Raw genomic sequence first — 10,468 nt, 5'->3', positions numbered from 1 at the left:
AGACATCGGAGTTTCCCTTATGATGACCAACTTACTGGCATCTACACAAAAGATCGAGCCACTGGGAAAGATGCTCAAATAGTTGCTGATATTATTGAAAAAATAGATGTTGAGGATGTAGCTACTACAAATACTCATGAAGAAAGAAATGATTTCCATGGATGCGAAGCTAATGTTTCTTTGGATGACATGGATCTTTCAACTACACAACCGCAACCAGCTAGAAACCAAGGTGATTTCACATTATCAAAGAAGAAAAAAAAGATTTCTGATGCAAGTGATTCTTGTACTTCATTTAATGATGCTTCCACTTTATTGGCGGAAAACATATGGACCGTTGGCCTTGAAATCAGTAAGAGTATTGATTCCGAAGTGCTAACTCAACAAAAGTCAGAAATGACCATTCAAGAAAGTGCTCTAAAATTATATCCAACATTATGTGAAGTAGAAGGTTTAACTGAGGATGAGCACTATCGCGCATTGAGCAAAATTCCAAATCATCCAACGCAAATGATCGTTTTCTTTAAGTTACCTTCTGTTGTGGGTTGGAATGGGTCAGAAGATTTCTTGCTGAACATTAAAAATCATGGTTGTGTTGATGATATTTTGATAACTTTTTGTGCTTGTAATATTTGGATGGTATAATGACATGATAGAATGTCATTACAATGTTGTAACATTTTGAGGTTGTAAAATTTTATAACATATGGATTATGACATATAAACTAATGAAATCATATAACTTTTTGTTAATATATGAATATTATGTTTGGATGTGAAATATAATTCTCAAGTTATTTATTACTTCTAATATTTTGTTTTTGTTTTATTGTAGAATAATTAAATTATTTGTTTCACTAATGATATTTTAGCACATTAAATATGTATTGCGTTTAAATATAATAAGGTAGATTATATATTATTTTTATAGTATTATATATTATGATTTTTAATTCATATAATAATTATATTAAGAATTTTATTAAATTATATTTAATAATAGTTATGTTAAAATATGATTAAATTATTTATTATATTTATCAAATTGTTTTTAATAATAATCTTTCAAAATTTAATAAGAATGACAATAATCATTTACCTAAAAAAATTCTACTAAGGGTATTCTGGTCATTTTAGTTTTTTTCCTTATGCTATTACAACATCATTCCATTCAACCAAATACAAGAATACTATTACAGGTCTATTCCATTCCATTCAACCAAACAGTTGAATTACTGATTACAGCTCTATTCCATTACAGCTCTATTCAATTTCAGCTTTATTCTATTACAGTGAACCAAACGTACCCTAAGGTTTAAGGAAAAATTTGCAAAATAATAAAAATGGTGAGAGAGAAGGGATTTGAACTTGGGTTCCAAAGAACATTTCACTAACACTTATCCAACAAACCAATACCTCATTATTTCTTCCTAAAAAGGCATAGATAATCTCAAAAATTGAGGCATGACCACTCTCTCTCGATTTACAAACCCATTCTACTAACCCCCTATTTTTGGGATGTTACAAATGATGTAGGTACTTGTGCATTTGGGTGAGGAGCAAGTTTGAATTTTGTCACTTTTAGGCACACACAGGCTATCACACGATCGTGTGATGCACACGGGCTACCCACACAAGCGTTCCCCAGAGCATGTTTAGTTGCAGTTTTCACACGGGCTGACACCCGGCCTGTGTCACGGTCATGTGACCCAACATCGAATGTTACACATGCTAGCACATAGTCAGCGACACGGCTGTGTGGCGTTATTCCGAAAGGTACACGGTCAGACACACAGGTAGCGACATAGTCGTGCCCCGCACCACATGGCCTAGATCATGTCACACGACCTTGTCAGACGGCCGTGTGACCCCTGTTTGAAAATTTTAGCTTTTCCCTAATTTTTTTCATTGTTTTAAATTGGTCCCTAATTGCTCCTAAATTATTCCTAAGGCTTTGTAGGCTCGAGTTAGGGCCCGTAATTGTATAATTGGTTCCATTTCAATTACATATGAATTTATTTAAATTAATTTGATAAATGAATGATATATGTTATGAAATGTTTTGGTTTGTACAGTAATACCTCATAACCCTATTCCGGCTATGGAAATAGGTTATAGGTGTTACAATTTCTTGATGATGTCGTACCTAAAATATTGATCTAATTAATTTTTTTCTTTGTGATTGTTAATCTATTTTAAAACTTCACTTTTTTTTGAAAGGGATAAATATCAAAATTATACATAAACTATATTTAATGTGCAATTGTATACATGAACTTTGATTTTGTGCAATTTTATACATGAAATTTTGATTTGACCCAATTATTGTAAATCATTAACACGATTATTGATATAACATCATCTTATGTTTATATATTGCATACATAAATAATTATATATATCCAATATAAAAATAAATTGATGTATTTATTTCTTTGAATGTGCATGATTAAATGAAAATTAAAATTCAAGTATACATTTGAACCCCAATTAGCATTTTATGTGTATAGTTGCACCAAATTAAAGTTTATGCCTACAGTTGTACATTAAATTGAAGTTCATATATAGTTTTGATATTTATCTCCTTTTGAAACAAATAAAACTTTCAAGAAAATAAAAAATCATTAAAGAGAAAAATAAATCAAATAAATAGATAGATAGATAAATTGATATAATCATGGTCGAAAAATATTTAAATTTAATTCCACCGACTAATTCAAAAATAAATATTGCTCTCTAATTTTAAGTTTATTAAATATTGTTGTCTAATACTTGTACTTGTTAAAATGTTGTATTTGGACTAAAATATTTTTGTTTTGGTTCTTTTATGATATTTATAATAATTTTGAGTAAATAAAAATCAAACCATCCACTTTTATCAATCATAAAAGGCCAATTTAAAGATGAAAATGTAAAATTCCAACTATACTTGTATCAATCATAACGTACCTAAGCATTTTCAATTTCTAACCACCCACTTTTATAAATCATAGAATATCTATTTAGACATTTATAATTTAAATACCATTAAGACCTTTTCAATTAAACCTAAAGAATAAAAATTTAGTTCATAACTTTAGTATGAAATATATTTTATAAATAGAAAAAATAAAATTTTCTATAACCTATGTTTTCTAAAGTTTCCCACTATTATTTTCTCTTTCAATAAACATATAATTTAGTATGCATAAATAATGTAATTTTAAATTAAATAATTTTAATATTCAAATTTAATAATAAAATATATTATAATTTTAATGAGGCTGTTGTTAAAGTACCAAAAGGGAACCCATATCACAGTGTAATTTTTGGAGAAATAGCTATAAATAGTGTGAACAATATTACAGTGCAACTTCTGGAGAAACAGCTATAAATCGTGCTAACAATATCACAGTGCAACTTCTGGAGAAATGGCTATAAATCATGCTAACTATATCACAGTGAAACTTCTATAGAAATGGCTATAAATCGTGCGAACAATCTCATCTTTAAAAATGTGAGTATGTTGTTCTTTTACTAAAACTCAACTCTAGAATAAGGCCTAACTGATTGAGAGAATGGACTACAGTGGACTACAATATTCCTGGAGAAATTGAGGATCAGAGGCTTCAGAATGAAGAAAAAAGAGCAATTGGAGGAAACCTACAGTGAACCTGGCAAATACACCTTAAAAGTCATGAATTTGATTCATGTTTTCAGAAAGCTTTAATGTGGGAAGTATAGTTAATAATTAATACTAGAACAAGTCACTTTTTTAGTAAATGAAATAAAACTGTTAGTGACATTTATATTAGATTGAAAGAAGGTTTTAAAAGTTAACAAATTAGATTTACGAATATTAAGATTTTAACCTTCAAAACTTTCGTAAAAATAAACTAAATTTAATTTTTTTCACTAATTACTGATGTATCATATAAGATGGAAATATGTATTTTACAGTTGCAAGTCTTGTGTTTTTACCATTGAAATACTATTAAACTATATGATTCAAAATTACATAAATAATATAATTTCAAATTCAATCATTTTAATAATCAAATTTAATAAAAAAATTATTATTCAAATGTCCATATATTAATACCAATTTCAAATTAGAGTGAAATATTTCTTGTAAAAACTTTGAAATAATTTAATTCTTATCAATTTCAAACTAATATTAAAGATAACAATGAATAACATTGACACTTTTGTCCATATTACTACTTTAATACAATATAATTAACAACATTTATGGATGGAATATTTTAACCAAATAGTTAATTTACACTTCTTTTTTCTAAATTAAGGGAATACTTTTTGTCTGGAGGTCACATTGCTCACCAAAGTGTCTCGAATCAAAATACTGATCAAATCTCAAAAATCTCTTTTTGATATCCATTTTTTTTAAGCTTAACAAAATCCAATAAAATCTTTACTTATGTTTGCAAATCATGGGTTTAATCGTTATTAAAATTAAAATAAAACCAATTTAATAATTATTAATATTCGGTTTACAGATAATTCAAGTTTTGCTAATCGTTAACTGAAATTTCAAAATCAGGTACATTAGAAAATATATCATTTATTTTTAAAACAGAAACCATAAGTTATTTCTCTAAACTGTGTGTGTTCTTTATAAAGAGAATAGTAACTGGTTAACTATAATCCATGCATGATAAATCATAACTTCCGTTCAAAACCAAATTCCCGCAATCTTATGAATCTAAATGAAATCAAAATTCATACCATAGTTCCTAAAACTTATTTATAGTCCAAATTAAACAGATTATTATAACCTATAAAAACTTAATTAAATCAAACCAAAACGTGTTGTCTCAAGATCTCCGGTTTGCCAAGTCCAACACCTAGTCTTGAGATTTACCTGAAAAGAGAAAATTAGGGGAGTGAACTTCGAAAGCTCAGCGTGTATTTAAACCAAATGTAATTAAACAGAGACAAACAGTTAATTAAAATTTTCTATTACCTAAAAAAAAAAAAATCAACTCAGAAACAGAGATCATATTAGACTTACATATCACATTATTATATCACTTCACAGTTAAGCAGATCAAATACACTTAGAATTTCTCAAACATACAAAAGCCAAATCAATTCATAGTCAAACAGTCAAATGTGGAGTATTTATTCAAAAATGGAACAAATGCAACTCATAATCAAATGCACCAATCCTAATATCAGCCTATCCAGTCTCTACACACAATCTCCAGCCAACCGACACACACCAAAAGTAGGGTTTTTTCTAAACACTTCCACCCTCTACACGCCACTATCGGGTTATAGTGGACCCGTCCAACCGAACACACCCCAATGTGGTCATATGCCGCTTAATGTTGGGGTTATACCGCTAAAATAAATATGCAGTTTAACTGCCACACAATCTTCCTTCAAACAAATCCCAAAACCCAAAAAAATGCAGATGTAGACATTACCATGCAACTAATTTTACAGAATCAGATAAACTTATTTTCAAACTTCCTTACTCAATAATCATGCTGACTAGCAGTTCAGTTTAGCAGAATCGAATTCAGACATATTAGAACACAGTTAAACCATCAACGAAAGTAACATTATACACAGATTTCTAATGTTCACAACATCCAACACTATTGTAAAGTACAAAATTATGTCAAATGAGCTCATATTCACAACTAAAGTTTAACAATAATTATATCTTTCCTAACCTCCCTCGAACTGTAATAACATCCCCGACACACCTACAGAGATTTAAACGAGCGTAGGGTTACTCGAAAATCAAAACAAGTCCATTTACCATCGAAGAATTAAAGTTGCAAGAAAAATATATCATTTAAACTAAACCGCAAGCTGTGGTCCATGGTAGCTGTGTTAGTTGGGTTCAGTAAGCAGCATATTACAAAAATCTTGTACAGTTTATAGATAACTGATATGAGGTCGATTTTTGCTCTATCCGCCGATCCAGCTCTTAGTCAAAGGCAATACATTTAGGTAATGCAATAGCTCTTTAAGGTTGATAAACATTCCAAATTCATTTATTTTTCAAAGGAATGGGGGAGGCGTGCACTACCAAGAGTCCTTGAAATGGTTGTCCAATAAATGTTAGACATTGTTCTTCATGGGTGGCTAATGGCTATAGCTACAAGCCAAGATTAAACTGAGTCGATGTAAAATTAAAAATAAAAATAAAAAACCCAACAAAATTTGATGTAAACAATGGAAAGTAATGTACAACTTTTTACTAGTTAAAAGAACAAACAAATAAATAAATTAATAGTAAATAAAACATGATGAAATTGAAGGTCATTAATGGCTTTAGGTGATGAAGAAAATATCAGCAAAACAAGAATCTGTTGGGTATTTCAGCAAACATTTTGAAGTAGTCAAAACCCACCATCGTGCTTTCCTAAGCGCAAATATCGCACAAGTGAAGGAAAAAGAAATTATAGCAGCAACCAAACAAAATTATATTCTAAGGCAACAGGTGTAGGACTCAGAAATGATTGATCTTACCCAAATGTACCACAAAATACGAATTTAACACCCAAAAATCACCCCATTTTCAAGAGTTCAAGAAACACACCTTAAAGACGATTCACGCGCTAGCGATTAACTGATGCGCCTCAATTAAACAGATACTACCCTTGATTCAACATGTTGTTGAGCGAAGTTTCTGAAGACCGATTAAAACTAGAGGAACGACACAAGATTACTAGAACCGAATAATCCACAGCGGAACAAAAGGAAAACTAACAGAATTCAAGAATGAATCGAAAAAGAAAATGATATCAAAAGCAAACACAGTAGCCAAAAAGGCAAAAGTCTGAAATTGGAAAAGAAACTGACGTGAGAAGAAAAAAAATGGAAATGTGAGAGTTATTTTAGGGTTTTCAAAAAACAAATTTAAAACATAGCTAAATAAATTAAAATAATATCCTTTTTTGAAACCAACAAAAAAATAAAACAAATCCCACTTAACACAAGGATTTGAACTTAAGAATAAGGACTGTCCAAATACTGAACCACTGAACCACTCATCATTGACTCTAAAACGTTGAAACTCATTTAATGGTCCATCCAAATCACTAACCTTAACCAACCAACCTCCATCATTGACTCTAAAACGTTGAAACTCATTTAATGGTCCATCCGAATCACTAACCTTAACCAACCAACCTCAATTCTTCTAACCCCAATTTTAGGGTGTGACAAGCATTAGCAAATTATTTTCAGTATTAAGACAAACATTTGTTAAAAATTATGAATTTTATTTGCAGAAAATACTTTAAGTTATTACTTAATTTTTGCAGTAAAAAATTTTCAGAGTTTTAAATTTGAAAATTGAGTTTTAAATTATTAACTTGTGAGGCTTTACAGTTTCATGAGTAAATACTCAAAACCAAACAAATAAAACAAAAAAAAAACAAAAATGAAGTCTATGCAAATTTATAGTCTAAAATAATTAAAGACAAACTATCTTATTTAATTAAACGATAATCAATTTGAGCTTTTGCTCGCCATCCAATCCTAACCTCACCATTTACCTAAAAGGTCAAAGATAAAACAAATAGGTGAGCTATAAAGCTAGTGTGTAACTAAAACTCAAATTGAGATCACACATAATACAATATGCGATAGGAAAATCACAGAAAATTTCATAATGATCAATCAAACAGAATTGAGTATGCATGATTATGCTAATGTGGTATTTTTCAGAAAATCATAATGCAAAATTTTCAGATGACATCCTACCCAACTCCGCTACACACCTAAATAGAGTTCCCTAGAACTCATCCAACCCAAATCACACAAACAAAATAGTTATGGTCAATGCCATTAGATATTGCAGGTAAAACTACCAGATTGGATATATATGGTCAAGCCATTTTATTGCAACCCAACTGCTGGACAGAAATGTGGATAAACCACCAGAATGCGTAGATCATTAAACTGCTAGAATCTTCCTCCTTTCAACATTATCCCAAACCCCATGCAATGTGTCATGACATGCACATACAGAATCAGAATGACGTGCATGTAGGACATGTCGATGTACAATAACCGAAAACTAAGGGCATAGAAGTCCATGCTTTATAGAACAATTTTATCAAACCTTATAGAAACACATTAATTTTTCCATGAAGTTACATGCATGGTTATATAACAGATTTGAAAATACAAATTAACATAATCGTACATTATACACACATATATCGACATAACGAATCAGAACATACCATCAAAACTATCAGTATCAGATCATACAAATATATATTACATATACTTTAAACACATCAACATAGAAGCATATTCACAAATACCTTGTTGTCTAGTCTTATTTTAGCATATGGAATGTATATAAATTTATTGCATGGTGGCTTTGGAAAATACACTTGTAATTTAATAAAAACAATTTATTTCTTTTCTCTTTCTTGCGTTTGTGTCAAGTTTGTGAGCAATATGCCATTTCCTTTTCTTTTCCTTATTCCTTAACATTTTTGGTTCAATTGCTTCTAAGGTCTTTCCCATTTTCCACCATTCATCATTAGCATTAAATTCTTTTCCATAAATCAGCAAACCATTATTATTTTCATGTTAACCTAATTTAGCTTTAGCCCAGTTATCATTTCGAAAATAAATCATGAGATAGGAACTCGCACTAAAAAACCTTTCAACATGGTATTTACTATTTCTTAGGTATATGGGATAGTCATAATCTTCCATTAAAGTTGATTCAATTTTAGCTCAAAATGCACATTGGGTGGGAGTTGTATTGGCATAAAGTTGGGAGAATGAGACGGTCGTCTGTCAAGTTCGAATTCTAGCGAAGAAGTTGGCGTGTTCAATTGGAAAAAGCTAGTTGGATTTAGTCAAGGGAGATAGTGATTTAATTTAAATGACGCATGCGGTTGAGGCTGTTAATTCAAGTTGCGCTTTTCTAGATCGCAAGGCTGCCGAGATTTTAGATTGCGGACGCGTGTTATGTGGTTAGATAATCGGTAAGGGTTGGTTTGTAGGTCGTATCAGAACCAACTACGCAAGGAAAACTTGGCGATTGAGGCATCATTGATCACTATAACCAACATATCTATAACACCCCTAATCGGTATCCTTCACCGAAACAGGGTTACAGAGTATTATCGGAGTTTCCAAATCAAACGAACATAAATTTCAAACATTTCAAATCATATCAATAATCATAGTAAAACCAATCCAAAACATACATATTGTCTTTTATACGAGCCCTCGATGCCTTAAAAACATGTTAGAAACAAGTCGAGACTAAAACAGAAACTCAGAGAATATTTCAGAAAATAGTGAAAACTTTCAACACTGCAGGTGTCACACGACCGTGTGACTCACATAGCCAAGAGACACGCCCATGTCTTAGGCCGTGTGGGCATTCGAAGTAGGGACATTTGATCGTGTCCCAGCCCGTGTCTGAGCCCGTGTAACTTACTGACTTGGGTCACACGCCAAACCACATGCCCGTGTGCCAAGTCGTGTACCACTCGAAATAACCTTACTCGCTTGTGTGCCAGGCTGTGTGTTAGGCCGTGTAACAGCCTGACTTGCAAACCTTTGAAAGCTTATGGAACACAAGGCCGTGTCGCTTGGCCGTGTGTCACACACGACTGAGACACACGCCCATGTGGACAAAAATAGGCCATTTTACAAGCCATTTTTCTTACCCATTTTAGCATGTACCTACAACAAAAATTGCACATATATACAAGATATAACAAGGCACCAAAATCATGCATATTCTAGCTATTCAAACATGGTATATAAACGTACAACCAATATGCCCAAAGGCACCTCAAATGGAAACATTTAAACATATACAAATATAAACACAATTTGGTCAAATGTTACCAATGCTTAACTAAGTCTATACTATAATATACCATTTGAATTCCCTATCAATTTCATACCAAAAGGTACCAAATGTACCATTCAACAACCAACACTTATATCCATTCATGACATTTATAACAAAAGTGTCAAAACACTATATTTAAACATATTACAAGACCATTTATGTATGCATTTTAAGATACCATTTCATCTTCAATCACTCAGCCATAATAAACCAAAGCATCAGCCACTTAAAGGCCAAATATATACATGTCAAAACTAAATCCATAACATCACTCAAAATGCCATAACAAAAGCCAAATCAAATGGCAATTTCAACAACCAAAATACCTATACATGCCATTATAACCAAACTTAGAAACATCCAAAAGTACCGAAATAGCTGATGGATAGTGTGATATAACTCCGACAAGCTTCCAACCCGAACGAGCTTCTGATTCATTATAAAACAAAGAAAATAACATCGAGTAAGCATAAAAACTTAGTAAGTTCATATAAGATAAAATGTAACTTACCGTTTCAATCACAAAATAGGTCAAATAAGCATGGCATAATCCAAAACAATTTGGCCAAAGCCTAAACATGTACACCAAACATGTTAGCCATATAAGTATAC

The 10,468-nt window shown here is 31.2% G+C and overlaps 1 long non-coding RNA gene across 1 annotated transcript; it reads right to left on the bottom strand.

The window, feature by feature from the left end:
* Nucleotides 1–4,586: 4,586 nt before the first annotated feature.
* On the bottom strand, nucleotides 4,587–7,141 carry LOC108488681 (uncharacterized). Its single transcript, XR_001871797.2, has 2 exons — nucleotides 6,557–7,141; nucleotides 4,587–4,861 (listed from the first exon to the last, which is right to left on the bottom strand). It is a non-coding gene; the product is annotated as an uncharacterized LOC108488681 (long non-coding RNA).
* Nucleotides 7,142–10,468: the final 3,327 nt, after the last annotated feature.

Source organism: Gossypium arboreum, chromosome 10 (assembly GCF_025698485.1).
Source record: "Gossypium arboreum isolate Shixiya-1 chromosome 10, ASM2569848v2, whole genome shotgun sequence".
NCBI classification, from domain to species: Eukaryota; Viridiplantae; Streptophyta; class Magnoliopsida; order Malvales; family Malvaceae; genus Gossypium; species Gossypium arboreum.
The sequence above is the reverse complement of the archived record's forward strand: the minus strand, read 5'-3'. Positions and strand labels throughout refer to the sequence as shown.